We start from the raw sequence: 27,430 nt of genomic DNA, 5'->3' as shown, positions 1-27,430 counted from the left end.
AAAGTGAGGTATTGGAAAATACTATCTTCAGTGTGACAATTGGAACTACAGAGCAGTTTAAGAACAAAGATGAAAAACATTAAGTAGGATTTTCCTCCCTTCTTCCTTACTTCTTTTCCTCTTCGCCCCTCCTCTCCCTTCCTTCTTTCTGAAATAAGGGAGGATATTAAAGATTGCATACTCAATTCGAGAACCACTGGTTGGGAACAACAGCTCTAAAGAAAGTTAAGGAAGAAAGTATGTTCATACAGTACAAGAGAACCTTTTTCCTGAGATATGGAGTTAATAGCTGGGCTGGTCAGAATTTTAGATTTGGACCCACTTTTGAAAACTCAATGAAGCATGATGATAATGTGGTTGTCAGGCTTTGGTATGGCCTCCAATAATTTAGTACCTTCTAGTATTCTCTCTTTTGTGTAGTCTCCTTAGAGCCCTGCTGGTGTGACCAACAGAATATGGGGAAAGTGATGTGACCTAAGCTAGGTCACAACAGACATTGAAGTTTCTGACTTTCTCTCTTAGATATTTTGCTCTGAGAGAAGTCAGTCACCATGCTGTTAGGAGACTCAAGGTGTCCTGTGAAAAGACCCACATGGAAAGGAACTGAGGCCTCCTACCAATAACAAGTACCAACTTGTCAGCCACATGAGTGAGCCACCTTGGAAGAGGAGCGAGCCTCCAGTCACAGTCAAACCTTCAGATAACTGCAGGCCCAGCTGACATCTGACTGTGACCTCATGAGAGATCTCAAGTCAGAACAGCCCAATCATGCTGCTCCTGGATATTTAACCCACAGAAGCTAGGAAATAGCAATCATTGTTTTTTTAAGTTACTAAGTATTAGAGTGATTTGTTATGCAGCATTCGGTAACTGATTCTGTCAGTAAGCCTGGACATTTGGTCAGAAATACAAAAGGTCTGAGGCTACCACTGAGCTGAAGGGATGCAGGTTGCTTAGCAGAGGGCTGTTTTGTGGGAGACTTAAGATATGTGGAACTCTGACCCTAGAGCAAAATTGTGAAGTAAAGGATGTCCTGAAGACTGTAGACAAAACCCACCAAGTCAAAAACCACCTGTCAGCGCCAAATTAACACTAAAAAATGCCTGAACTAAAAAGTTAGTGGCTAAATTAATGTAATGCAAACTGGAAAATATTTTGTTTTTCAAATACTCCTTGAAACATAGTAGGTTATCAAATTAGTGAAGAGAGAGAAAGAGAAGGAAAGAAAAGTAAGAAATAGAACATTCTTAGGAACATTTTAGTTTTATCAATCAAGCATTTCTCTAAGACTGTGTTCTTCAGATAACAGTAATAATAATAAAGCTATTAAATTAGTTCAAAGACTAAAAGTTTCTGAGGTAGAGAAGATGCAAGGTTAATTGAGGATGTCAGAACGAAATAGATATATCTATTGGGCACAGGATACAGATTGTGGTGTCACTGTTTTCCCCTGTGGGATAGAGGCATGTCCCAAAGATGGTTTACCAGCATGAGGTACCAGGATATAAAGCCAGACTTGACATAAACAAGTGTGACCAGAAGTGATGTTAGGTGAAGCCATCTGTTCAAATAATCACAGTAGCAACAACAATAATAATACTAGCTAGCATTTATTTAATGCTTACTATGTACACAAGCACTGTTCCAATTCCTTTATAAGTATAAACTTGTTATTAATTTAACTTAATAATCCAAACATCTGTCAGTTTTCTATTATAACTTCCTACCTTTGAAGTCTCATTGCATTTCAATGTCTAAAAATACCCCTCTTAGAAGAGGGCTCCTTTAATTACCACTATTCACATGCCTACTGTGTGCCAGGAATTGTGCTTTATGTTTTATACAAGAGCATCACCATGTGCAATTGTGTAGGTTGTGCAGATATACATATGGACCCAACTCCACATATTAGCATATCTCATCCTTCTAAACATCTATGTCAGAATTACTATCTTCATTTTACAGAATAGTAAACCTTGACTCAGAAAGATGAAATCACTTAATATAGCCTCAGGGCTTATAAATGGCAGAAATAGAATTTAATACCCAGAATTCATACCCCCAAAATGTATGCCCTTTCCTCTCTAGCATGTAGATTTAACAAGAAAAACACATGCTATAGGAGTCTCATTTTAAACAAGGGCTAGTTTCTGAGGTCAGCTACAAAAATGAAAATAGCTTTTAGTCTAAATTGAATAGATTCATGAAAATATATTAAATAGTCATTTCAGACAAATAATGTGGCAATTCCATATAAACGTTCTTCCTCCCAGCCCCTCCCCCCAAAAAATATTAGTGACCTAAAACAACAACCAATTTTGTTTGCTCATGATTCTGCAATTGTTTTGAGGGCTTGGGGAAGGTTAATATGTAACATTAGTTGAGCTCAGCTGGGTGGCTGTTTGCTCATGCAGTGTAGACTGGTATCATCATGAGACTGCACTTACCTGAGGCTAAGACAGGTAGCCTTAGTGCTCCTCTATATCTCCTGCATTTCCATGTGGTCTATCACAATTAAGTGACTTAACCTAAGGTTCTTTACATGACGGCTGAATTAGAGGTTGAAAGGAGAAGATACAAGACCTTCTAAGGCCTTGGTTTGGTGGTCCAAGAGCATCATTTCAACTATATTTTATTGATCCAAGCAAGTTGAAAAGCCATCCCAGATCAAGGGAAGAGGAAATACACCTCACCTCTAGAAGGAAGGTTGAGCATATGTGTACAAGAAAGAGAGAATTTTCTTTTGGCCGTTTTTGAAAATGATCTACCACACTACATCCTCTAATAAAACCTTTCATGTCTCCCACATTTGAAATACATACACTCCTCTTTCAAAAGTCTCATTCCACTATGGCAGCAGCTCGAAGTTCAAATCTCATCATTTGCCTCAGATCCACATGTGTATGAGGCTCCTTCGTGCAACACTTTTGGTCTGGAGTTATGTAGACTAACAACATGTTATCTGACCTCAAATTGTCCAGTATAAAATGGTAAGATGTGGATTGAATAACTGTACTAGAAGCTTTCATTCAGAATGGGAAAAATGAAGTGATGTCAGAAAAATAGCAAACTAGGAACTTCCAAGCCCTTGTTTTCCCCATGAAAATATTTAAAATAAATAAATAAAGTAAAACAAAACTGGCTGAACTGATCTTATAGGAGCTTCGGAAGGGTGAAAAATCTACAGCAACAGAACAAACATCCAATAAAGAAAAGTCCACATTCAAAATTGTAGGAAATTTTGAGGCATTATTATTCAACCTTTCCACACTCTTTCTCTGCATGGTATGGTCTTGGTTTGAAGGAGACAGTAGAAGAATTTCCACTTTTCACCCTTGAACTGGAAGGAGCAGAGTAGTTGATACTCACAATGTTCTAATCTGTCTGGGGTTTGCCTAAAGAACTGGTCTCTGTCTTACCTAACTCAAATCTTAGATGAGGAAGAGTGGCAACTGCTACTTGTGAAAGCTACAGGGGAACTATAGAGCCACATATACCGGGCAAGAGATTGTGCATGGAAACATACAGTAGACCATGTAAGGACCCATGGGATGAGAATGTTTGGGAAATTAAGGCATTCAAAAGCAGATGTGTATAAAGGGAATAGAGAAAGTCACATATAAGCCCAGGCAAGATGCATGCTCAGTAAAGACCTGAGAAGACCTTAAGATTTCAGCTCGGGCTTCCCTGGTGGCGCAGTGGTTGAGAGTCCGCCTGCCGATGCAGGGGACACGGGTTCGTGCCCTGGTCCGGGAGGATCCCACATGCCGTGGAGCAGCTGGGCCCATGAACCATGGCCACTGAGCCTGTGTGTCTGGAGCCTGTGCTCTGCAACGGGTGAGGCCACAACAGTGAGAGGCCCGTGTACTGCAAAAAAGAAAAAAAAAAAAAGATTTTAGCTCAGGTTTATTCCTAGGCTCAGAGCATGCCCAGCTACTCAGTGAATGACTTTCCAGGCAAAAAAACAGTCTGCAAAAACTGAGAGAAGTGGCTGTCTTTACAGATGCCCAATTTCAACAAAAAATTACAAGGCATACAACAAAATGGGAAATCAGTATCCACTCAAAGAAACAAAATTAATTGGTAAATACCATATATGAAGAAGCATAGACATCAGACAAATACATTAAAAGAGCTGTCTTAAATATGCTCAGAGAGCTAAAGGAAAAAAGAACAAAAAAACTAATGAACTCAGTAAAACAATATATGAACACAATGAGAATATCAACAAAGAAATTATTAAAAAGAACCAGATTCTGATGCTGGCATAAAGCAATAACTGAATTACAATAATCACTGGACCGTTTCAATAGCAGATTGGAAAAGGCAGAAGAAAGTACAAGTGAACATAAGACAGAAAATGAAAGTATCAAGTCTGAGGAGCCGAAAGAAAAAAATAATGAAGAGAAATGAATAGATCCAAAGGGACATATGGGACACCATCAAAAAGAATAATATATGCATTATAGGAGTTTCAGAAGAAGAAGAGAGAGAGAAAGGAGGAAGACAGATTATTTGGAGAGAGAATGTCCAAAAAACTTCCTAAATTTGCTTAAATACATGAATCTACAAATACAAAGAAGCTCAACAAGCTCCAAGTAGAATAAATCCCAAAGAGACACATGTTATAATCAAACTGTCAAAAGACAAAGACAAATAGAGAACCTTAAAACAGCCAGAGAGAAGCAGCTTGTCAGATACAAGGGATTCTCAATAATATTATCATATGATCAATCAGAAGAAATCTTGCAGGCCAGAAGGCAGTGGGATGATATCTTTAAAGTGCTGAGTTAGAGAGAAAAAATCCTGTCAACCAAAAATTATATACCTAACAAAACTGTCCTTCAAAAATGAGGGGAAAATTAAGACACTCCCAGATAGACAAAAACTGAGAGAGTTCATTAGCATTAGAACTGCTAATAAAAAATGCTAGAGGGAATTCTTCAGGTTAAAATAAAAGGATACTAGGCAGTACCTCAAAACCATATGAAGATATAATAATCTCTAGTCAATGTAAGCACATGGGCAAATATAAAAATTGGTATTATTGTGATTTTGGTTTGTAACTCCACTTTTTATCCTCAGGGCTTAAATAATAAATGCAAAATAATAAATCTGTGTTAGTGGACATACACTGTATAAGGTTGAATTTGTAATATTAATAATATAAATGAGGGGGGGAGGAGCTGTATAGTATTAGAATTCTTGTATGCAATTGAAGTTAGGTTGATATCAATTTAAATTATATTTTCATAAGCTTAGGATATTATACATAGTTGCCATGATAACCACTATACACACACACACACACACACACACACACACACATACACACACAAAGAGAAATCAGAAGAAATCAAAATATGACAATGCAAAAATTAACTAAACACAAAAGAAAGCAGTAATGGAGGAAATGAGGACAAAAAATTTATCAGACAGAAAGCAAATTAAAAAATATCAAAAGTAAGTCCCTCTTTATTAGTGATTATTAATATATAAATAAAAAATAAATTTCCCAATCAAAAGGTATAGATTAGCAGCATAGATTTTTTAAAAAGGGCATGATCCAAAGATATGCTGTCTACAAGAGACTCACTTTAGTTCTAAAGACACAAAGAAGTTGAAAGTGAAATGGTGGAAAAGTATATTTCCTAATATAGTCACCAAAAGAAAACTAGGATGACTATACTAAAATTAGATCAAATAAATTTTAAGACAAAAACTGTTAAATGAATAAAGAGAGACATCCTTATTGATAAAAAGATCAATACACCAAGAAAATATAATAATTATATGTGCCAAATCTCTGAGCTCTAAAAATATGAAGCAAACATTGGCAAAACTGAAGGGAAAAGTATGCAGGTCTACAATAACAGTGGGAGACTTCAACAACCCCCTCTCAATTTGGTAGAAAAAAACAGACAGAAGTTCAATAAAGAAAAAGAGGACTTGAGGACACTATAAGTTAATTGAAACTAATGGACATATACAGAACCCTCCACCTAACAAAAGCAGAATACATGTTTTTTTCAAGTGAGCATGCAACATTCTCTAGGATAGACCATATATTAGGCCACAAAACAAGTCTAACTAAATTTTAGAAGGTTGTAATTATACAAAGTATCTTTTCTGATCACAATGGAATGAAACTAGAAATCAATAACAGAAGGAAAACTGGAATATTCACAAATATGTGGTACAGTTGCTGTCGAAAAGTATGGCAGTTTGCTGAAAAGTTAGACATGGAATTCCCATATTATCAAGCAATTCCACTTCTAGGTTTATATACAAAAGAATTGTAAAGCAGGGACTCAAACAGATATTTACATACCAGTTTTCACAGCAACAATATTTACCATAGCTGAAAGATGAAAACAACTCAATGTCTATCAACAGATGAATGTACATGCAAAACGTGGTATATACATACAATGGAATAATATTCAGCCTTGAAAAGGAATGAAATTCTGATGTAAGCTATAACATGGGTGAACCTTGAAAACATTATGCCAAGTGAAATAAGCCAGATACAAAAGGGCATATATTGTATGATTCCATTTATATGAGGTGCTAGAAGAGTCAAATTCATAGACACGAAAAGTAGACTAGTGACTATCAGAGGATGGATAGAGGCAGGGTAAAAGGAATTTAATGGGATAATGAGATAGTTCTGAAGATGAATACTGTGATGGTTGTAAACAATATGAACATATTTAATGCCACTTAATTGTATACTTAAAAATGGCTAAATGGTAACTTTTATGTATTGTATATTTTATCACAATTATATATATGTAAGACACATAACAGCAACTAGTCCTTAGTAATTTTGAAATTCAGCTGGGTACATGTTGTCAATTCTCTAACCTGAGGCAGGGAATATTCCTTGATTAGTTACCAATTCTGCCCTTTGGGCTTGGTAGTTTAATTCCTGTAGGCTCTTAGCTATACCTCTACAATAAGTGGTACATATTTGCAGCAGCATAGCCCTCTCAGCCTGCTTGCAGAAAATTGGAAGTTCAGAAGCTTCTTTTCTTTATGAACTGCTCTGTCTCCTTTCATCCAAGCTGGTGATATTTTCACTAATGCAATCTTCTTTAAGACTCTGTGGGTTTTCTACATGTTCCACTGGGCTTATCCTACGTTTCAAAGCCATATCCATAGTTCATTCTGATACAGATATTTCTGCTGAGAGACACTGCCTTAAGGTATTTTTTTAATTGGAGTATAGTTGACTTACAGTATTATATTAGTTTCATGTGTTCAACATAGTGATTCAATATTTTCATATATTACAAAATGGTCACCATGATCAGTCTAGTTACCATCTGTCATTTTACAAAATTAATATAATATTATTGACTATATTCCCTATGCTGTATGTTACATCCCCATGACATTTATTTTATAACTGAAAGTTTGCACCTCTTAATCTCCCCCTCTTATGTCCCTCACTCCCAACCCCCCCTCCTCTGACAACCACCAGTTTGTTCTCTATATCTTTGAGTCTGTTTCTGTTTTGTTATGTTTGTTCATTTGGTTTGTTTTCTAGAATTCACATATAAGTGAAATCATGCAGTATTTGTCTTTCTCTGTCTGACTTATTTCACTTAGTATGATATGCTGTTGGCCCATCAATGTTGCAAATGTCGATATTTTATTGTTCTTAATGGCTGTGTAATATTCAATTACATATGTGTGTGTGTGTGTGTGTGTGTGTATCTTCTTTATCTATTCATCTATCAATGGGCATTTAAGTTGCTTCTATATATCTTGGCTATTGCAAATAATGCTGCAATGAACATAGGAGTGCATATATCTGTTCAAATTAGTGTTTTTGTTTTCTTCAGAAAAGTACCAAGATTTGGAATTCCTGGATTGTATAGTAGTTCTATTTTCTATTTTTGTATATTCCTCCATACTGTTTTTCATAGTGGCTGCACCAATTTACATTCCAAACAATTGTGCATGAGTATTTCCTTTTCTCCACAGCCTTGCCAACACTTGCTAATTGTTGTCTTTTGAAAATAACCATTCTGACAAGTGTAATGTGGTATCTCATTGTGGTTTTGATTTGCATTTCCCTGATGATTAGTGATGTTGAACATCTTCTCATGTGCCCACTGGCCATCTGTATGCCTTCTTAGGAAAGAATGTCTATTCAGGTCCTCTGCTCATTTTTTAATCAGTTTTTTTCTTTTGACATTGTGTTGTATAAATTCTTTGTGTATTTTAGATATTAATCCCTTACCAGAAATATTTTCAAGTATTTTCTTTCATTCAGTAGGCTGCCTTTTCATTTCATTGATATTTTCCTTCCCTGTGAAAAAGTTTTTTAGTTTGATACAGTCCTATTTGTTAGTTTTTGCTTTTGTTTCCTTTGTCTGAGGAGACATATCCAAAAAAAAACATTGTTAAGACTGATGTCAGAAAATCTACTGCCTGTGTTTCCTTCTAGGAATTTTATGGTTTTTCAGGTCATACATTTAAGTCTTTGATCCATTTTGAGCTTATTTTTTGTACATAGTGTGAGAAAATCATCCAGTTTCATTCTTTTGTATGTAGCTCTCCAGTTTTCCCAACACCATTTATTGAAGGGGCTGTCTTTTCCCTGTTGTATATTCTTGCCTCCTTTGTTATAGGTTAATTGACCATAAATGTGTCGGTTTATTTCTGGGCTCTCTATTCTGTTCCATTGATCTATGTGTTGGTTTTTGTGTCAGTACCATACTGCTTTTATTACTCTAGTTTTGTAGTATAATTTGAAATCAGGGAACACTGACTCATGATCTTTAGAAGCTCTTTTGTTTAGCTGAAAGAGTCTATGAAGCACCACTTTAAATCTTTCTGAGGTCTAAACAGAGTCTTTCAGCTACAGTCTTGATTCAATTTTTACCCTAAGGACACTTTTACTGGAAGTACTCTAGATTTGTTCTTTTCCATGAGGCCATTTCTTATTTTGAATACGTTTTACCAGCTGAAGAAATTGTCCTAAGTCCTATACATTTCTTCAAAATTATGCTTGAAAACTAAACGGTTCATTTTTTTAACTCAATTTTCTCTTGCAACAATTTATTATATGTTTTTAAAAGAAGCTAGTCAGTATTTTCAACAGTCTTCCTGGAAACATTCTTAGCCTGATCCACTAGTTTACCTGGTAAGTTTTCTTTTTCCAGGTTATACCAGTTGGTAGTCTTGTTCATAGTTTTTCCATTACATAACGTTGGTCCCTTTCTTCTCAGCCTTCAATAGCAGTGCCCACACTGAATGTTCAACATTTTGCTAGCCTTGATGAAGAGCCTTTTGCTGCTTTCCCACAGCCTCCTTGCTGCCTTTACAGTCTCCTCTTGGTATTGTGTCCCAAAGCCAATACCACACATTTGAGGCTTTTTGGTTGGTAACAATCCCTTTTAAGAAAAACCTCTGTTTTAGTTATTTTTTGTTGCATAAGAAAGCACCCTCAAAAAACTTTGTATCTGAAAACAATAATGATATATTACTGCTCAGAATTCTGTGTGTTGGCTGGGCTCAGCTGGCTGGTTTTGCTCCATGTAGTATTAGTGAGATTATTCATGCAGCCTCATTCAGCTTGGGCTGGAATATCCAAGAAGGCCTTTCTCACATATCTGACGTTTGATGCTGGCAATCCCCAACTGCCTCATTCCTCCCCACTATGGTGTCTCTGCTCCTGTAGTCTAGACTAGATTCTTTATGGAATGGTGTCTGGGTTCTAAGAGAGTAAACATTAAAACTGCAGGTCTCTTAAAGGCTAGGCCTGGACTCAGCACCTTCCACCACACTCTCTCCATCAATGCTATTTGCAAGGCCAGTCCAGTTTCTGTGAAAGAGTAAAGCACAACCTAAAGAAAATTATATCTCCTGTTACCTCAATCAATGGATGCATCTTTATTCATATACAACAATATTCAATGTGGGTTTTTTTAGTCACTTAGTGTTATTTATTTTTATAAGCTTATTGAAAAAGATATTTTAGACATATTTACCCAAATTTGTATCAACCATCACTATTGCGCATATGGAAAATAAATAAATAAAAGTGAAGTAAATTAGTTAAGCAAATTTCCAAAATTTGCTCATATTCAGAGTTTGACTTGAGAGTCAACATTTGTGTTTATCCACACAATATCATCTTCTGTGCCATCAAGTGCACATCAAGGCAGCATTCTTAAAGAGTGCTCCACTATTATGTCTAGAATTTTCCTCCAAGCTGCTAACATGCATTATTCAAATTTTGATGCTAGTATTTTCTTGATTGACTGAGGGGCAGCTTGAATCACTTACATCAGTCCCATGTTGCTTTGAATTTCCTTCTTAGACTTGGCAGTTCCTCTTGCCTGAGGTTGTATTGCTTGGACTATGATAGGCAATCCTTTTGCACATATATCAAGGACAGAATTTTTCACAGCCTTATATACTGGGCCCCTTCCTTTCTGAACCCTCATAAAGTACTTGGTCTTCACATTGCAGGAAGATGTGGAATTGTGGCCACTGCCCAATGGTATTTGTTTTTTGTTCCACTACTTTATTTCCATGTCTTCTGTCTTCACTATAACAATTTATATCAGTGTCAAATCATAGTGTAATCTTTTAAAATATATTTAAATGATAATTAAACTAAATAAATGTAATGCCAGCAATGTATATAAGTCAATCGAAGTGATGGTACTGATGAATGGTGATAACCAAGTTCATGCTTGCGTAGTTAAAGGCAACTATGTCTTGAATGCTACTTGGCTGATGGTGTCAAATTCCATAAATTGTAATGTGCATCTCAATTTCAGAGATATTTATATGTTAAAAAATATGATATTTGTTGAGTTTCTCCTGTGTATCCAGTGATATGTTAGGGGCTGTCTGATAGATATATTTAAAAGTTTAAAACATAGTCCTTGTCTCAAGAAATTTAACAAAAGAGTTGTTCAGATGAAACAGATAGCCATGACTAATGTCATAGAATAAATTTTAAAGTAAATAGCAGGACATGTTAGAGTCTGAAGGGATGTGAAGAGTAGAGGCCATTCAACATGTCTCTCTACGTTTTATTACCTCTTCATAATTTTTTCTATATTTTGGTCCTCTTCTTATTAATATAGAGAAAGAAAATTTTATTATATTTAAAATATTAATACTTTGTGAGTTATAAGGTTTTGAAATACCTGTTCTAGTTTGTGGTATGTTTTTAAAATTTGTTTAGAAGCTTTTGATCATACAGAAGTTTGCATCTATAGCATACTAAAATGTATCCATGTTTTCCTCTATGGTATATAATTTTTATCTTATTTTAGAAATGCTTTACTGCTGGATATTCTCCCATATCTTCTAAAAGTTTTGAATTTTGGCTTTTCACATACAGTTTTTAATATCTGGAATTTGGCTTTTGTGTATGGTGTGAGGTAAGGATTTTATGTTCCCCACACGAATGACCAATTATCCCAGGTTAGTTTATCAAAAGTCTATCCTTCCTCACACTCCTGATTTGTAGGTGCATTCAATTTAGAGAGCACAGTTGAGTGAATAAAACCATGACTTCTTGAAAAATAGAATTCTCCCTTGAGAACATAAAATCATAATCAAATTATTATGTAAGTACTGAAATAGGAATGGAATATACTCTAATTTGGTAATTCTTAATCTTTTAATGTCAGAAATAGGTTCTGATTAAACCTCTGGACCTCTCTCTAAAAGGAAAAAAATGCACAAACACATTAAAAATGTTGCATGTCATTTCAAGAGTTCACGGACTACTTGAAGCTTGTCCATGGGCCCCTTTCCCCTCAGTTCAGAGTGGGGAAATTGGGGGCATGTTAGTATATTACTCAAAAGCTCGCAGGTACTATATGTCATAGCCAGAAAAAGAATCTCCTATGTCTCTTCTTTGTATCATTCCACATGTATACCTACAGTTGAGCCATTAAAGTAGAACAGAGAAACACCACAAATTGTGATCGCATGCCCAAAATAATCAAAGAATTGATACCAAAACAGTAACATGAGTTCCATTCCTGATCTAAATTTAGTAGTTGATTGTAGATGACAGATGGAACTGTATAGTTGTAAAGAACAAATTGAATCTGAGAGAAGGAATTAACTTCAATTTTTTTATTAGGTTCTGCTCCCCATTTAACAAGAAGGTCTTTAGTAACAGGTTATTTCAAGATTGATTTATGGTTTTGGCACCCTATAAATAATCATTGGAAGACCTAATTTGTTTGTTATATGCAAATTACCTAAGTAAGCTTATTAAAGATAAGGTTGGACTGGTATCAAATTTAATTCAGGGCAAACCAAGAAGGATTAGGGTGCTTTGTGACTGATTGAGCCGGGAAGTTGAAAGTCAGCAACTAGACAGATTGATGTGTTCAGTGGGGCATTTTTAACCAAGAGCCATCACATACAATTAGGAAGCTCAGTTGATAAATTAACCAAGAAAAGAATGATCTGACTTTGGAGGGATAGAATGATAGGAACTTCATCCAGGATATTAGAGAAATTTGGGATTAAAGGTGTTTTAAAATGGTAAAAAATTAAAAGCTGTGGAAATGAACCCAGTTGGGCAGTGAATGAGGATTGAAGGTTATGACAAATCTACTGGTGGTTTTGGTTATATTGATCCAGGTATTTCTCTACCTTTGTCATTCTGGGGGAAGAGTCAAACTACTCTGCTCTTAGCTGAGCCCAAACTGCCAAATCCACAAAGCTGTAGTTCCCATCCAAGCTGGACTGATGTGAGGCTATACCCTGAGAAGCTCTTGACCTCCATGATCACTGAGAGAGTTCCCAATTATTCCAATGAAACTGGACCACTGAAAGAGTAAAGCTACATCTCCAAGGAAGTGGTTTTGCATACTTGACAACCCTGTTTCTTTGAGCCATTCATTAGACTTGCTCTTGGGCAAGCAGCTTCTGCATCTTCTATAAAACTGAGGGGCTTAAATGTCTTCCCTCCCATGGGAATAAATTGTATTATACCATTTTTGTGGTTCTTTATCTCATTTTAATTTTCTTTTTTATTCCCAGCATTCTACCCTATCAGGGAATGAATCTCAGTCCTCCTTTCTTTCCCTCTCACAGAATTATTTTCTCCTCCAGCCTTACTCTTTCACTTACAGAATTCTCCCCTCTTACCTGCTTTCACCACCACCACTCAATAGTCCTCTTGTTCCACAATTTCATTGGAAGATTCTGCTCAAGTCTTCTGTGTTTCACTTTGAGCCTTTGTTAGATATTAGCGGTAAAAGTAGTACTGGAGTGTCAGTAGTAAAAATGGTAGTGGTGGTATAGTAGTAATAGTAATGGTATTTGTTATTTTTATAGAAGTGAAATAGCAGTAACATCACGCTCTTGCAAAAGCATTCAACACACTTTCCCATTGTTATCCCTTTGATCTTCCCAAAACCTACTCTCACAAATCTTTAGAGGGTTAGCTATCACTTAATGAACCAACTTACTGAGAACAAATTAAGTCACTGGGGAGCCCAGAGAAATATAAACTGAGGCCTCCAACCAGAAAGAGCTCCCACAGAGCTCATTAAAAAGCCAATGGGCTAAGAGGCATATAAGTGAACAGAATTCAGTGCTATAAAATTTTACAGCAAGTAGATACAATGCCCTGGGGTGGTCAGGGGAGGTATCTAGGAGGTGTTAAGCTCTGCCAGGCATTTAGCTGGAATTGGGCATTCCTGATAAGGGGAACATAGTGAGGAAAGGCACAGATATGGGGAAAGGGCCAGAGAAAATGAAGAAGAAAGATAGATTAAAGATCCAGCCCTATCATTAGTGGAAACTGTGAAAGACATGATATGAAAATGAGCTCTTTTCTAATAAAGCCACAATTACATATATGAGCTAAGTGAAGTGAGGCAGTGGATCCCAAACAAATCTAACTCAGACTCTTTGCTTTCCATCTACCTCTCTCTTGCTTGCACTTGGCAACGATTCTACCTATGGCACTGTGAGAGTGTATTTTGCAGGTTGGGGTTTCTGTTCTATTGAGACAGACGTGTAGAGCATCATCATGATAACAAGGGACATGCCTTAACCTGCAGGCAGCTGACACAATGGCTGTATGGTACTATTTACAGAAGGATTTCAGTGCTCCTTATTAATAAATGTCCATTCGTATGCCTAATTACATCCTTGGCAAAGTATCGAGTTGACTTTTGTGCCATTTCCTCTTCAGTCGAAAATGGACATGTTCTTTATTGGTAGCCTTGAGAAGTCAGACAAATTTGTGTTCAGGGCTCCTGCTGCACAAATGTAGATACTTGTCCCTTCTATCCAGCTCTGTTCTCCTGCCTAGCACTCTTATCCTTCCAGATTCAGTGGCTACAGAGGATCAAGTATCCCTCTGAATGGAGGAATTCACTCACATGGAGGTGGAACTCTTTGAAAACAGCTTTATTGTCTAGCCATCTTGTAGGAACGTGCTCTTATGAAGAGGATACTGGTCGAAGCCGTGTTCAACTTTCCACAAGTCTACGATGCACAAGCCAGCAACCCTCACCCCCGCCCCACAGCAAAGAATTATCCAGTCCAAAATCTCCATAGGGCCTAAGTTGAGAAACCCTGCTCTAAGGAAATGAGTGTTCTATAAGACTATTTTTGTTTTTTATTAATTTGTTCAACAAATATTGATTGAATGTCTACAACATACCAGGCATGTACTGAGTTTCATATACGTATTTAACGTACACAACAGATCACAACATTGATATTATTATTATCCCCATTTTACAGAGAAAAAAGTCTGAAGTCCAAAAAGTTAATTTACCTACAATTATCTAATTAGTAGTGAAAGGGGATTTTAATGCAGTTCTCGACAAGTACTCTATACTTTGATATACACGAATGTTAATGGAACAAATAGCATTCTGGAGCCAGCCAGACCTGCATTAAAATGTTGGTTCTTCCACTTACTTGCATATGTAGTGGAGACAAGGCTATCTTCTTTGAAGGAGGTGTGAGGAGTGAAATAGGCACTGAAAGCATTGTATGACAGAGCCTGTAATAGTGGGTGCAACCAAAATGCTAGCTCCAATTATTTCATTTCCATCCCTTAATATGAATGTCCCAGACCACTTCATCCAGCCACATGCTAGAATTCTTGAGGAATGAAAAACAGGGGGGTGGGTGGGGTGGGGGGTTGATTTTTCTACTGAAACGTGAGCAGATTTTCTTGATTATTTCGGCCCCGTGGAGAATGTGGCTTCTTCGCCCAGTGGCAGGACCCCCTCCTTAAAACGGGCTCTGGAGTGAGGATAGGCTGCTTTCTGCGGAGGGCCTTCTCCCGTCTGTCCAGCGCTTCCTCCTGCGGAACTGCCCCGGCCGGGATTAACCCGGGAGTGACAGACTGTCAGCCAGCCCTGCTCCAAACACTCCCTCCGAGCACTCGCAACTGTCAAGAAGGTTTTTTCCTGACGGGAGAACACAGTTTCACATTTTCAGAGTTAAGGCATAAACGCACGAGGCAGCTGGAGATGCAGAGCCCGCTGCCCTCAGAGCGGGACTTCACAGAGCATCAGCAAACAGGACACACTCTACCCTGGCTTTAACCAGTGGGCTTTGTCTTTTTCATTTCTCCTTTTGTCCCAAGGCTGAACACTTTACAAAGTTAAGTCTATTGCCTTGCCATGTTATTTCTAGAAAAGCAGAACAGCTTTGGCTCTGGGATAATTAGAGCATCACAACCTGCCTCCAGCTTGGGAAGGAAGAATTTACCAGGGCTTTTTTCCACAGTTCAGCTCTGGTACCGTCCTCAATTCTTCCTCGTCCTCTGATGGTCACTTCTTTCCTCATCCAGCCTTCTACTACACATCTCTGTGCTTAATTCACAAATACAGAAAGATAACCAAGGATCAGCAGATGTTTGCGGAAACCAGCGATAGAGATGGGAAGGATCTGAGAATACCAGACTTCATAGTAAAGGGAGATTTTAAGAATAATATGCTCAAAGGAATTTACAAAACGAGAGTAGGCTACAACTAAATAGAGGCAATAAAATAATTTTTCAAATAAATATTAGAAATTAAAAATAAGATGGTCTAAATAAAAACACATCCAAAGTGTTAAAAGAATTTATTATGGAAAGCTACTTTAAAAAGTACAGCAAAAGAACAAAAAAAATAGAAATCTGAGATTTGAAAAAGTAAGAAACATAGAGGGATAATCCAGGGACTTAACCTCTACCAACCAGGAGTTCCAGGTACAAAAGAAAAGACTACATAGAGGGGAGAAAATAACCAGTGAAATAATAAAAGATAAACTTTCCAGAACTAAAGAAAGATATTGAATCAAGATTTGACTGGATGCTGGCAGACAATGGAGCAACTCCTTCAATGTTCTGAAGAAAAATGATATTGAAACTAGAATTCTATATGCAGAAAAACTATCAAAAAAGAGTAAAGATAGATATTCTCAATCATACAAGGCCATAAAGTTTACCTACCACGCATTATGAAAAAAAATTTTTGCTCAAGGGTGTACTTCAGTACATGAGAAAGGAATCTAGGAAATAAGAAATCATGGGCTCTAAGAAACAAGGAGACTACTACAGAGGGCAGTGAAAGAAATACCGGCTTCATGTGAACTGGAACCAGCAGGTGGAGGGTCCCAAGGAAAGTTTCTTCAAAAGAAATACATTTTATTCAACAAAAATTATGATTTAAGTAGAAGCAAGTACCATGCTAAAATGGTACAGCTTTTTTTCTCAAAAAGGATAAAATATGTAAATATAAACTCCAGTAAAAATGAAAAAGTATGAGGAAGTTATGAATCATAAGCAGGGCGTGCTAAATTATGGCATTAATTTAAGCACTTTATGGCATATTTAAAAAAGAGAATCCCTTAGGCTTTGACACTTGAAATATTGTCTTATAAATAGCACGTTTGATGATATGAAATTACATTTACTTTCTCCATGGACCTAATCACACTATTTAGTTCTGTAGTAAACAACAGTTACATATCATGATACTATAAATTTTATTGATTGATTTTTATATTTGTAATAAACCTATGGACAAAGCACTTAACACGTAATTGTAATTACAAAACAGAATATCAGTGCCCAAACCTTGATAATATAAAAAAATAATAAAACTGATGGAGGATGGGAAGTGGAGCAGAGGGAGAGAAAATGGAAAGTATCACAGAGGTAGTTTATTTCTGAATAATGATGAATCAAGGAATAGCATGTGCCTAAAACAGAACAAAAAGTAGAAGCTTCATTATATGAAGAAACATTTTAAAGATCACCAATACAACTGAAAATAACAATTTAACCAACAAATTCAGAAGACATGTAGAAAGGACGATAAAGTTGGTACGTGTAGATGAGTTAAATTCCTCATCTTCCAAATGAGAGAATCTATAAATCAAAAACAAATTATAAATAAATTTAGAATTATGGTGCTAACCAATGAAAAAATAAAAAGCCTCTGGAAATGAGAGTGGGGGTAGGAAGACTATTATTGTCTCAATTGTTAATATCTGCACTACATCAATTATTCTTTTATTCTAGGTGTATTATTTATATAATTTATAAACTAGAGAGTGAAAACAAAATAAACACACTTCCTAAGAAGTAAATTTGGAGACATTCTGGATTCATGCAAGTGTTGGGCTGCCTAGCATAGCTTTTACCCACATATTTAAAGCTCAATATATATTTAACTAAATTTATGATAATAACTCTATAAGAAGATAAAACTAAAATCCTGTTGGTCTAAGCCTAGGAGCTCAAGTATGTCCAATGGCATAAGAAGCAATAATAGCAGGATTTGCAAAATTATACAAGAGGTTTTGTATTCATTCCATAACTGGATTATGGAATACTGGGAAGCAAGAAATTATGAACCCCGATGTTAGATCCAGAAGACATAATTTAGATATGTAACGTGTATCGGACTAAGCAGTATTCTTTGTTGCCGTCAACTGTTGGCAGCTCAGTCCCAGTAACCTTCAACTGTTCCCCTCCTTATATGAAACTGATCATGTCCAGATTTATATAAGATGCATTTAATGCCCTTTACCATCTGACAGCATTCACTCCAAACTCATCTCCTACTACTCCCACTGTGAGCTGGAGGTAAAACTAAACCAAAACACCTGCATCCAGAGGCAGGGGCAATAAAAGGACACAGGGACACCAAAGTTTTAGTATTCTTTAGTGCCTAGATTATGTTTTTTTAAATACCACTTCCCGCTATGAGGTACCAGAGGTTCTTGGAGAAATGCCTGATTCCAGGCTGAGGGAGGATAATGTAAAAAGTGAACCAGGCACATCTTGTCATACCACATTTCTTTCCTCTTACATGGAAAATCTTGGTTCCTGATAACATTGGCATAACTTATTTGCTTTACCCTATGATGACCATTATATAGTCTTCAAAAGTATAACATCAGTATTACTTCTAATGTGAAAATACTGAATGGAGTCAGTTCTGTTTGTTCTTAGAATATATATTCTATGCATGCTCAGTCATAGGCCCGTGTTCAAATGTCCCTTGGGATCATTCTTTAATTTTAGGTACAATTAGATTGATTTGTTTCCTTTATTTCCAACTTTAACATTTACTTTTCCTTAATTCAAGACATTTACAAAATTCAAAAGTAGAACTATATAAAAAGATACATTCAGAGTAGTCTTGTTCCCATCCTCTACCCTCCACTTCTCTACCTTTTTTTTTTTTTTTTCTTGGTTACTTTCTGGTTTATCCTTTCATCGTTTCTTATTAAATAGCTAGAATCTATCCTGCTCTTGGCAGTATTCACTTAACAATATACATGGAAATCAGTTGATACCAATTCCAGGGTATCTTGAGAGATTACATCCCAGAGTCTTTTCTCTAGTAATTTTTTCCCCCCTGGCCGTATGGTGCGACATGTGGGATCTTAGTTCCCTGACTAGGGATAGAACCCAGGCCCTCAGCAGTGAAAGTATGGAGTCCTAACCACTGGACCTCCAGGGAATTCCTTATAGTAATATTATTTTTATTTTTTTTTAAAATGCTAGTATAAACATATATATAAGAAAATAGTCCAGGCCCTTTTTAGTTGTATCCTGAGGGCACATAAGATTTTTCTCTGGAGCCATTTTTTCTTAAGCCACAGATGAGATTCCTCCACTCTGACCCTGCTCTTCTATTAATCATAGGCCAAGCTGATCCTAACCTCTATATCCATGTTCCCCATGCTTGGGATGTGATCCTACTTCTTCATTTGCCCTATATTTGAGGCAAGTTCAAATCCTATGCCTCATGATGACTTACCTAGGCTTCCTTCCTCCCAGGAACTGTGCTTATGCACCCCAATGTCTAACATGATGGCCAGCACATAGGAAATATTCAGTAATGTTGAGGATGACTTTAGGGTAATGTGGAAAGAAGATAGGTTTGGGGGTCAGGTAAGCTTTCAGGTTAAATTCTAGTTTAGCCACTTTGTAACTACATTAGTTATCTATTGCTATGTAACAAATTGGCCCAAACACAGCAGATTCAAATGACATACATTTGTTATCCCACAGTTTTTTGGGTCAGGAATCTGACACACCCTAGCTGGGTGCCTCTTTGGGTGTCTCACAGGCCAGAGTCAAGGTGTTGGCTGGGGCTCTGGTCTCTGCTGAAGGCTCAACTGGAGAATCCACTTTCAACTTCACACCTGTGGTTGTGGTATGAGTTCAGTTCCTTGTGGTTGTGAGACTGAGGCCTCAGTTTCTCACAAGCTGTTAGCTGGAGGCTTTCCTCAGTTCCTTGTCACATGGGCTTCTCTACAGAGTATTTTGCAACATGGCAGTTGCTTCATCAGAGTGAACAAACAGGAAGGGAAGAGAAGTACCAGAGAGAGAGAAAGTGGAAATCACTTTTATAACTTAATCTGGAAGAGATAACCCATCACTTTGGCCATGTTATGTTCCTTAGAAGAACTTCTTTGGACCAGCCCACAATCAGGTAGATGGGATTGCACAAAGGACTGAACACCAGGAAGCATGCCAGAAGCTGCCAACCACAGAAATATTTTAACCGTAGGCAAATTACTCCAGCTCCCTTTCTTCACCTGCAATATGGGAATAATGATAGCAACATTGTGGTGTTATTGTGAAAAACCAAAAATAATACATATGAATCACTAGTAAGAGCTCAATATATGGTAATCATTACAATATTAACTATGTTGTCTGACCAGTTACAACCTTTTTATCCCCCTCTACCCAGTCTTTACTCCTCATGCTTCTGCTCCTTAGAACCTAAATGTCTTCACTTCTTTACCTCCCTAATATTTTATTAACAACATGCCTCAAATGACCAGTGTGATAGGGCAATTTCTAAGATAAAATATGTTTTCACAACTTGGATTCACCAATTCAGCTTTACAAAATTAGTTGATTCTTTTCATGACTTCCTATTTGAATCTAGTACCTTCAGAGAAAGACAAACCAAGTACACCAGCACCCCAGAAAATACTGATTTACAAACTAGAATGCTCTTTCCTTTTTTTGTAAACCTAGGTGGGAAACTGACTCATTATAAACCTGCTAGAGAACTCATGGTTTTGCAAGACATAGTATTATATTTCACAATTATGTGACGTTCTAAGAGATTTTTGCTAGGTTTTGGTTTTGTCTTTTCTTTTCTTTATTTCTTTTTTTTTTCATTATGGCAAGAAATTTTCTCAAGTCTCAATAGTTTACCTTTGTTAGAGTCTGGGAAACTCTTGAGAAACACATGTCTAAAGGAAGAAATTCTTGAGGCCAAAATTTTAGGAAACTCCCACCACCTGTGTGAATCCATTCTAATGTGTCCTGAAATATTTTGCTTATGAAACATATAGGAAACTATCTCTATTTCAATTCTTCTTCCTAATCTCCTATGAATCAGAACATTGACTTGGGGGGTTAGTGTGATCCACTCACATGACCTTTCCAAGCCCCAGTTTCCCATCCACAGAATGAGCCTCATGACCCTATCTTCATGACCTGTCACTTGATCTTTTTGCAGGACAATCAGGACCTGGGCAATGCTCTAGGCCTACCTGGGAGGGACCCCTAGAGACACAGCAGTGGAAAAAGTGTGCTGTGTCTCTTTCAACTGTGGTCAGAGAGATTGATTTTGAAAAAAACAATCAACTCAAGGGAGTAAGCATCAAGCTAGGGATTAAGTTAGAACTGAGTTCCTAATCAGGGGAACATAGGGACATGGAGAAAAGAGGGGAAGTCCAGATGCAAAATCCACATAAAAGACAACAAGAAACAAAAAGGAAAAAAGAGGAAAGATAAGTTAGTTCTAAGAAACTAGAATGGCCTGGAGCTGAAGAACTGGGCAGTGATATTCTCCTGTTTCTTTAGCTCCATGGGGGTCTGCTGGAAACATTTAAAGGGAAATCCTTGGAAGAGACACCTACCACCTGTGGCTATTGAAAAGATATATATCATCTAGATACCACTGAGTGAAAAAAAATGCCTTAGAACAAAACATCTTGACTAACAGCAAGGTGCAAAATTATTTCATTTTGCTCTGCATTTTTGGAAACAATTGACTTCAAACCTCCATAACTTTGTGCCTTAAAGTCTCCATCGCAGCTGTGGAGAAATTCTTCATGTTCTCTGCTATGACACTGGGATTTTTGCAGCCATTAATGGACACAAAAAGATGTCAATCATACTCAGTAATGAAAAGTTCATTTCTCACTCCCTATTGTGAAAGCAGTGCCTTTGTGATAGCCATTGTATGAGTCTGTGTTCAAGCTCATTTACCTTCACATACAGAATATCTATTTTATATTAGAAGTTTAGACTATAGTCACCCCAGATCACACCTAATGCATTAGAATTGTATTACCATTATCCTCTATTAAATCTGTGATGACATTATAATATCTATGTCAGAAATAATGAAGAGATTAATGTGGAGAAAGAGATCCTGGTGTCACCTCCCTCTGCATTTTGACATCAAATATTGTTGGCTCTGAAAACCAGTCTCCGTCAGCCAGTGAGAACGGGGACTTTGACAATGGAGAATCCATTGAGAGATGTGAGAGGAATTTTCCAAGTCATGTAGACAGCTGCTGAAGTGATAATTTTGAATAAAAGTGAAAGTCCTTCCTTTTTCTTCTCTTCTAGAAAAAAATCTATATTTATTCCCTTAACTTCACAGAACATATCCTCCTCAGGGGGTGGTGATATATGCTAAGGAGAGCTTATTTGAAGTGGTTCCTCCACAGCTGGATTTACGAATGGATACAATAAAGACACTTGAGGAGAAGGAAAGTCAGTACTAAACATGCTGATCCCAGATTGTGAAGCAGCACCCCCTCAAATTTAAGGGGCTAGAAATTGTCTCTCCTACTGCTTTGCTTCCCCTCCCCATCCAGTGGGCCTGAATGGGGGAACAGAATGACAGAGGCAATTCATTCATCCACACAACAGGCATGTATCAAGCCATGGATGATCATTTCTTACTTCATAAAGCACTTTATATTGTATATATCTGATGACATTTCATCCCATTACAAAATAGGAAGGGCATACATTATCATTCCCACTTTTATTTTGAATTTTATTTTAGCTATTTTTTTATACAGCAGGTTCTTATTAGTTATCTATTTTATACATATTAGTGAATATATATCATTCCCACTTTATAGGTGAAGAAACTAAGTCTCAGAATGACTTTTGTATATTTATGTAGCTATTAAAGGCTGGAGATATGAACTCAGACTTCAGAGTTTGAGCTTTGTTCCATAGCCAGTTGGGACCAGTGATGGACTTAAAGTGGGAGTACGGGAGTGGAGTTTTATTTCAAAAGCTCGCTCTGGCTGTAGAATGGAGACTGAGTCTCAGAGAAAGAAGATGGGAGGCATGAAGGCTGGAAGCTGCCAAGGTAATCCAGGCATACAATGATGGTGACCTGAACTAGCAAAAGAGAATCAACTACAGATGTATTTAGGGAGTGTTTAGTAACTAGCAGTTGGAGGCTGAGGCTGGAAATTGGAGGGTGAGGAAGCACGGGCTACTGAGGATGTCTTGCATCTGCAATCTGAACAACTGGATCCATGACAATGTCGTTATCTAAGATAAGGAACATGGAAGGAAGAGCAAGTTAGGAAGGAAAGGGAAGATTGTAAGCTCCATTGTGCATCATTTGAGGAAGCAGGTGGAAATAGTTTGTCAGAGGTGGGTACATGGTTTTGGAGCTCAGAAGAGGCATCTTGCTTGAGATTTGGGGGCACAGGATATCCTAGGAACAGAGATCCCAGGTACTTATAGCAGGAGAATTTCCAGGGAGTGGTGGAGGTGGAAGTCAGACTGCAGGAAGTGTGGAGTGAATGGACTGAGGATACAGGGTAGACAACATTCTGAAAAAAAGTATGACTGAAGAAATAGAAAAAGAGTAGTAGGTGGAGGGAGCATGGGGTACAGGGAGAGCGTTTTATTTTTTCAATGAAAGAATTTGCTTAAATATTGGTAAGAAGGAAGCAACTGAGAAAGAGAGATTAAAAGTACAGGAAATTCACTCTGTGAACAAAGAGCTATTGAACCCCTACCATGTGCTGGCAACCCAGCAGCAAGCAAAAATGACAACATCCCCACTTCACGGAAATTACTTTCTGGTAAGGAGACAAGAAATAAATAAACAAACACATATAATAGCCTCTATTAAGTATAAACTGCAGTATAAAGCTATAATGCTTGAAACACTCTGGCACTGACACAAGAACAGACAAGAGATGCATAGTGAGAAAGACTCCTCTTGCCCAAACTCTAGCCAGGCTCCTCTGAGCCCTCTTCTTGACTAGACCTCAACCTTGGCCTATAATGACTTGAACAAAAAGTAACATACTTTCTAACTGCTCAAGGCCACATCCCCAGGATGACTTTAGGCCTCCATAATGTACCTGCCTGGGAAAACTCAAAGCTACCGAAAGAATCTACTGTTTGTTCCAAACAGCACCTGAAGACAGAGTCCCAGTCTCCCAGCCTCCATGGGAGGGTAGGGGCCGAACTTCAAAAGCCATAGGGTTTCACACAGACAAAGCCCTCTTCCTGCATTTTGTAATTTTTCACTTCTCTGACTCTACTGAGTCCTCACTTACCTGGATCCTTATTCCATCATTCTCCCTTAAAAATACCCAGTCACCTCTGTACAAATCAAAATTGAGTTCAGCTCACGCTGGACTGTTTTCTCCACTGCAGTAGTATATTACTGATTCAAATTTGTCCTTACCTCACTCAGTAGTCTCCAGCTTTGTTTACCTCTGACACACAAAATAGAGTCTAAACTCTGTAGATATACAGAGTTTATTATATGATAAATTTGACATTTTAAATCAGTAGAGAATGGACCAATTTAATAAATGGTGTTAAGAAAATTGGATAATTTGGGGGAAATAAAATGAAAAATGGTCACTTAGGAAGCAGATGAAAGGTAGCCTTAAACAGGAAGAGGGTCACCTCTTATAGTTTCATTGGAGAAGAAGAGAAGGGTGAGTATGATGCAAGAACATTTGGGTGGTGGGGGAGCACAAAGAGGGAGCCACCCATCGGCTCCTCTATTTTCCTTGTGAAATGGAATCCAATATCTTATGCTGAGAGTAAAGGGGCATTTGTAAAATTAGGAACCTGGAGCAGATGGGGGGAAAGTGAAAAGAGAATATAATGAATGAAGTTCAAGGCACAAGTGGGGACTGTTCATTTGGAATAATTGAAATAAATGTAGAATGGGACCAAGCTGAAACGTTTGCAGGGCAGATGATGGGTAGAGTTCAGAGAGGTGAAACTGACTCCACAGCTCTGCAGACCATAGGGCAAACAGAGCCATGTACCTCAAGTTTAGATACCAAGCAGGAAATATGATTCCTGGAGCTCTGGGTCAGCAGTGCAGACCCACTATGGCACCCTAACATCAATACAACCTATTTGAGAACCAGGACAGGTTTCTTTATGAAACCAGAAAAACATCCCAAAGGGCTGAGTTTCCATCAATGTATCTTCCTCAGTATTTATTAGGCAACTTCTATAGTCCAAATTATTCTCTACTGAATATATTACCTTCACTTCCTTCATTTTGAATGGCAGGACTTACAGACAATAAGGGGGTGCTGATGGGTATTAGGTATCAAGGAAGGGAACCAGGGCCTGAACTAGGGAAGGCACAGAACTGAGCAGGGCTGAAGCTGAACCTGGAAGCTGGTGGTCACCGCAACCCAAGGATTTGAGACCAAACACCAATTTCCTCATGGTAAGTAAGAAATCTAATAGGCAAAAAAAAAAACCTTGAAGAATCAAGCACAGAGAATTCCAGGTTGTCTAGTAGTAAGAATTCAGAAAATCAAGGACGCTTATGTCTGAAACAAGACAAAGAATTTAGGAAAGAGTCTAGAAAACTGGTAGAGGAATAAGAGGGACTGTAGACTGGGCCATAGACTGTCAGAGCTGGAGTTGTGGACTTATTGTCCTCTCTGCCCAGAGCACTAGCTAGAGTTGGGGCAAGGAAAGGGCAGTTTCTGGCATTGACTTTGAGGAAAGTATCCCAATTGCAGATGTACCAGGCAGGCAGTCAATTATGAGGCATGTGGAGAAGAAAGAGCTGCATCTTTGCGAACACGATAAGGTTGTTTCTGAGTCTGCTATAACAAAATACCATAGACTGAGTGGCTCATAAACAACAGATTATTTATTTCTCACAGTTCTGGAGGCTGGGAAGTCTAAGATCAAGTTGCTGGCAGATTCAGTGCCGGGTGACAGCCCTCTTCCTGGTTCATACATGGCCATCTTCTCCCTATGTCCTCATATGACAGAAGGGGCAAGGAATCTCTGGGGTCTCTTCTATAAGGCCACTAATCCTATTCATGAAGGTTCCACCCTCATGACCATTAGGTCACCTCGCATAGGCCCCACCTCCAAATACCATCACACTGGGGATTAAGTTTCAACATATGAATTTGGGGAACATAAACATTTAGTCTATAGCCGTTTGCCAGTAGACTCTAAGGCTTGTTAAAGATGGAGGCAAGCCATCTTTGTGATTCAGGGTGGGAAAGATTTCTAGGCAACACCAATCTTTCAGTAACATCAGCATAGTCTTTCAGTAGTCTAAGCATCATAGTTCATTAATCCTAACAAATAAATGTGTTTTACAGGGAGTAGAGGATAGAGAAACTACATTTAAAAATATCAATAATCTGGTCACTTTCCTCCTTCCCAACTTTCAGGCAGACATTTTACTCCATGGGTTTCTAATATGCCATATTTCTAGGAACTGGTCCAGTATCTTTAAGAGTTCTATCCTATGAGTAGGTGAGGACCAAGACATCTCATAAACTCCTTGCCTCTCTACTCTGGGGCTTATAAAGTTTTTCCAAGCTCTAATACCTGAGCCTCTTACTTCCTCTTACTGCTTCTGGTGTTTCTCTGGTTGCCTCTATTCATTTTCGCATTTGTGCTTGACCTCCCCACTTAACTTGGATCGCTCAGTGCTTGGATCCCATTGTGCGTACTTAGTTGTGTGCGCACCGTGTTGGCTTTGCCCCCAGCCACCTGATTGCTCCATGCTCCTGCTCCTCTGTGTGCTCAACCCTAGCTCCTGGGACCTCCAGTCCCCCACTTATCCAGGACAAGAATTCAGGTAATATTCAGTCTCCTCCCCAGTGCCTTTTCTTTCTCTCCCCTAAACTGCTGCCTGAACTGCTCACCAATCAGAGTCACTTTCTCACAGACTTGGGCTCCATGAAGCTCATTTGATGTTATAGCAGGACATGGGGGTTACTCATCCCTAATTCAACTTTCTTACAGAAACACTGGCCAGTTTGCTGTTCCTCTGAGAGAGAGAAAAAGAGAAAGCTAGCAAGCAAGAAAAAAAGGCACCCCTCACATTGGGAAGTTGACCTGGCACTCACAGCTAATCATTGTTATTCTCCTATCAGATGTAAACTCACAGAACACCAACCTCAGACAAGGTGACCCCAAGGTCATGATAAAATAAGACCAAGCAAGGCCACGTCATAATTGAGTCGAAGAAAAGACAAAGACAGGGTCACTGTGCCACACATGACACACCCAGCACCCCCATCTCTGGGCAGAATGAGTGACTACTTCTTTACCAGTTACAGCTTTATCCTTACTCTTGCCTCCCCTCCTTAGAGATCAGATTTATTGAGACACCCAATTATAGAATTATCTCCATTTTCTGCCTGAATCAAACCCCTGCTTCCTTAGACTCTCCCCCAAATCACTCAACTGAAGCCCAAATCCCATCATAGCTTCTTTCAAACACCCCCTTAGTGAGACATTCCACGGTTCCCAGAACCTATTCTCTCCCTTGCTGCAATGAGTAATAAATCCAACTTTCTCAAATACAAGTTTGTCCCTGGTGGCCTTCAGCTGAAGGACATTGACTCTACCCAACATGAAATGGCC

The sequence above is a fragment of the Monodon monoceros genome, unplaced genomic scaffold, assembly GCF_005190385.1.
Source record: "Monodon monoceros isolate NGI ecotype Baffin Bay Population unplaced genomic scaffold, NGI_Narwhal_1 Super_Scaffold_16, whole genome shotgun sequence".
Classification (NCBI taxonomy): Eukaryota; Metazoa; Chordata; class Mammalia; order Artiodactyla; family Monodontidae; genus Monodon; species Monodon monoceros.
This window is presented reverse-complemented; position numbering follows the sequence as displayed.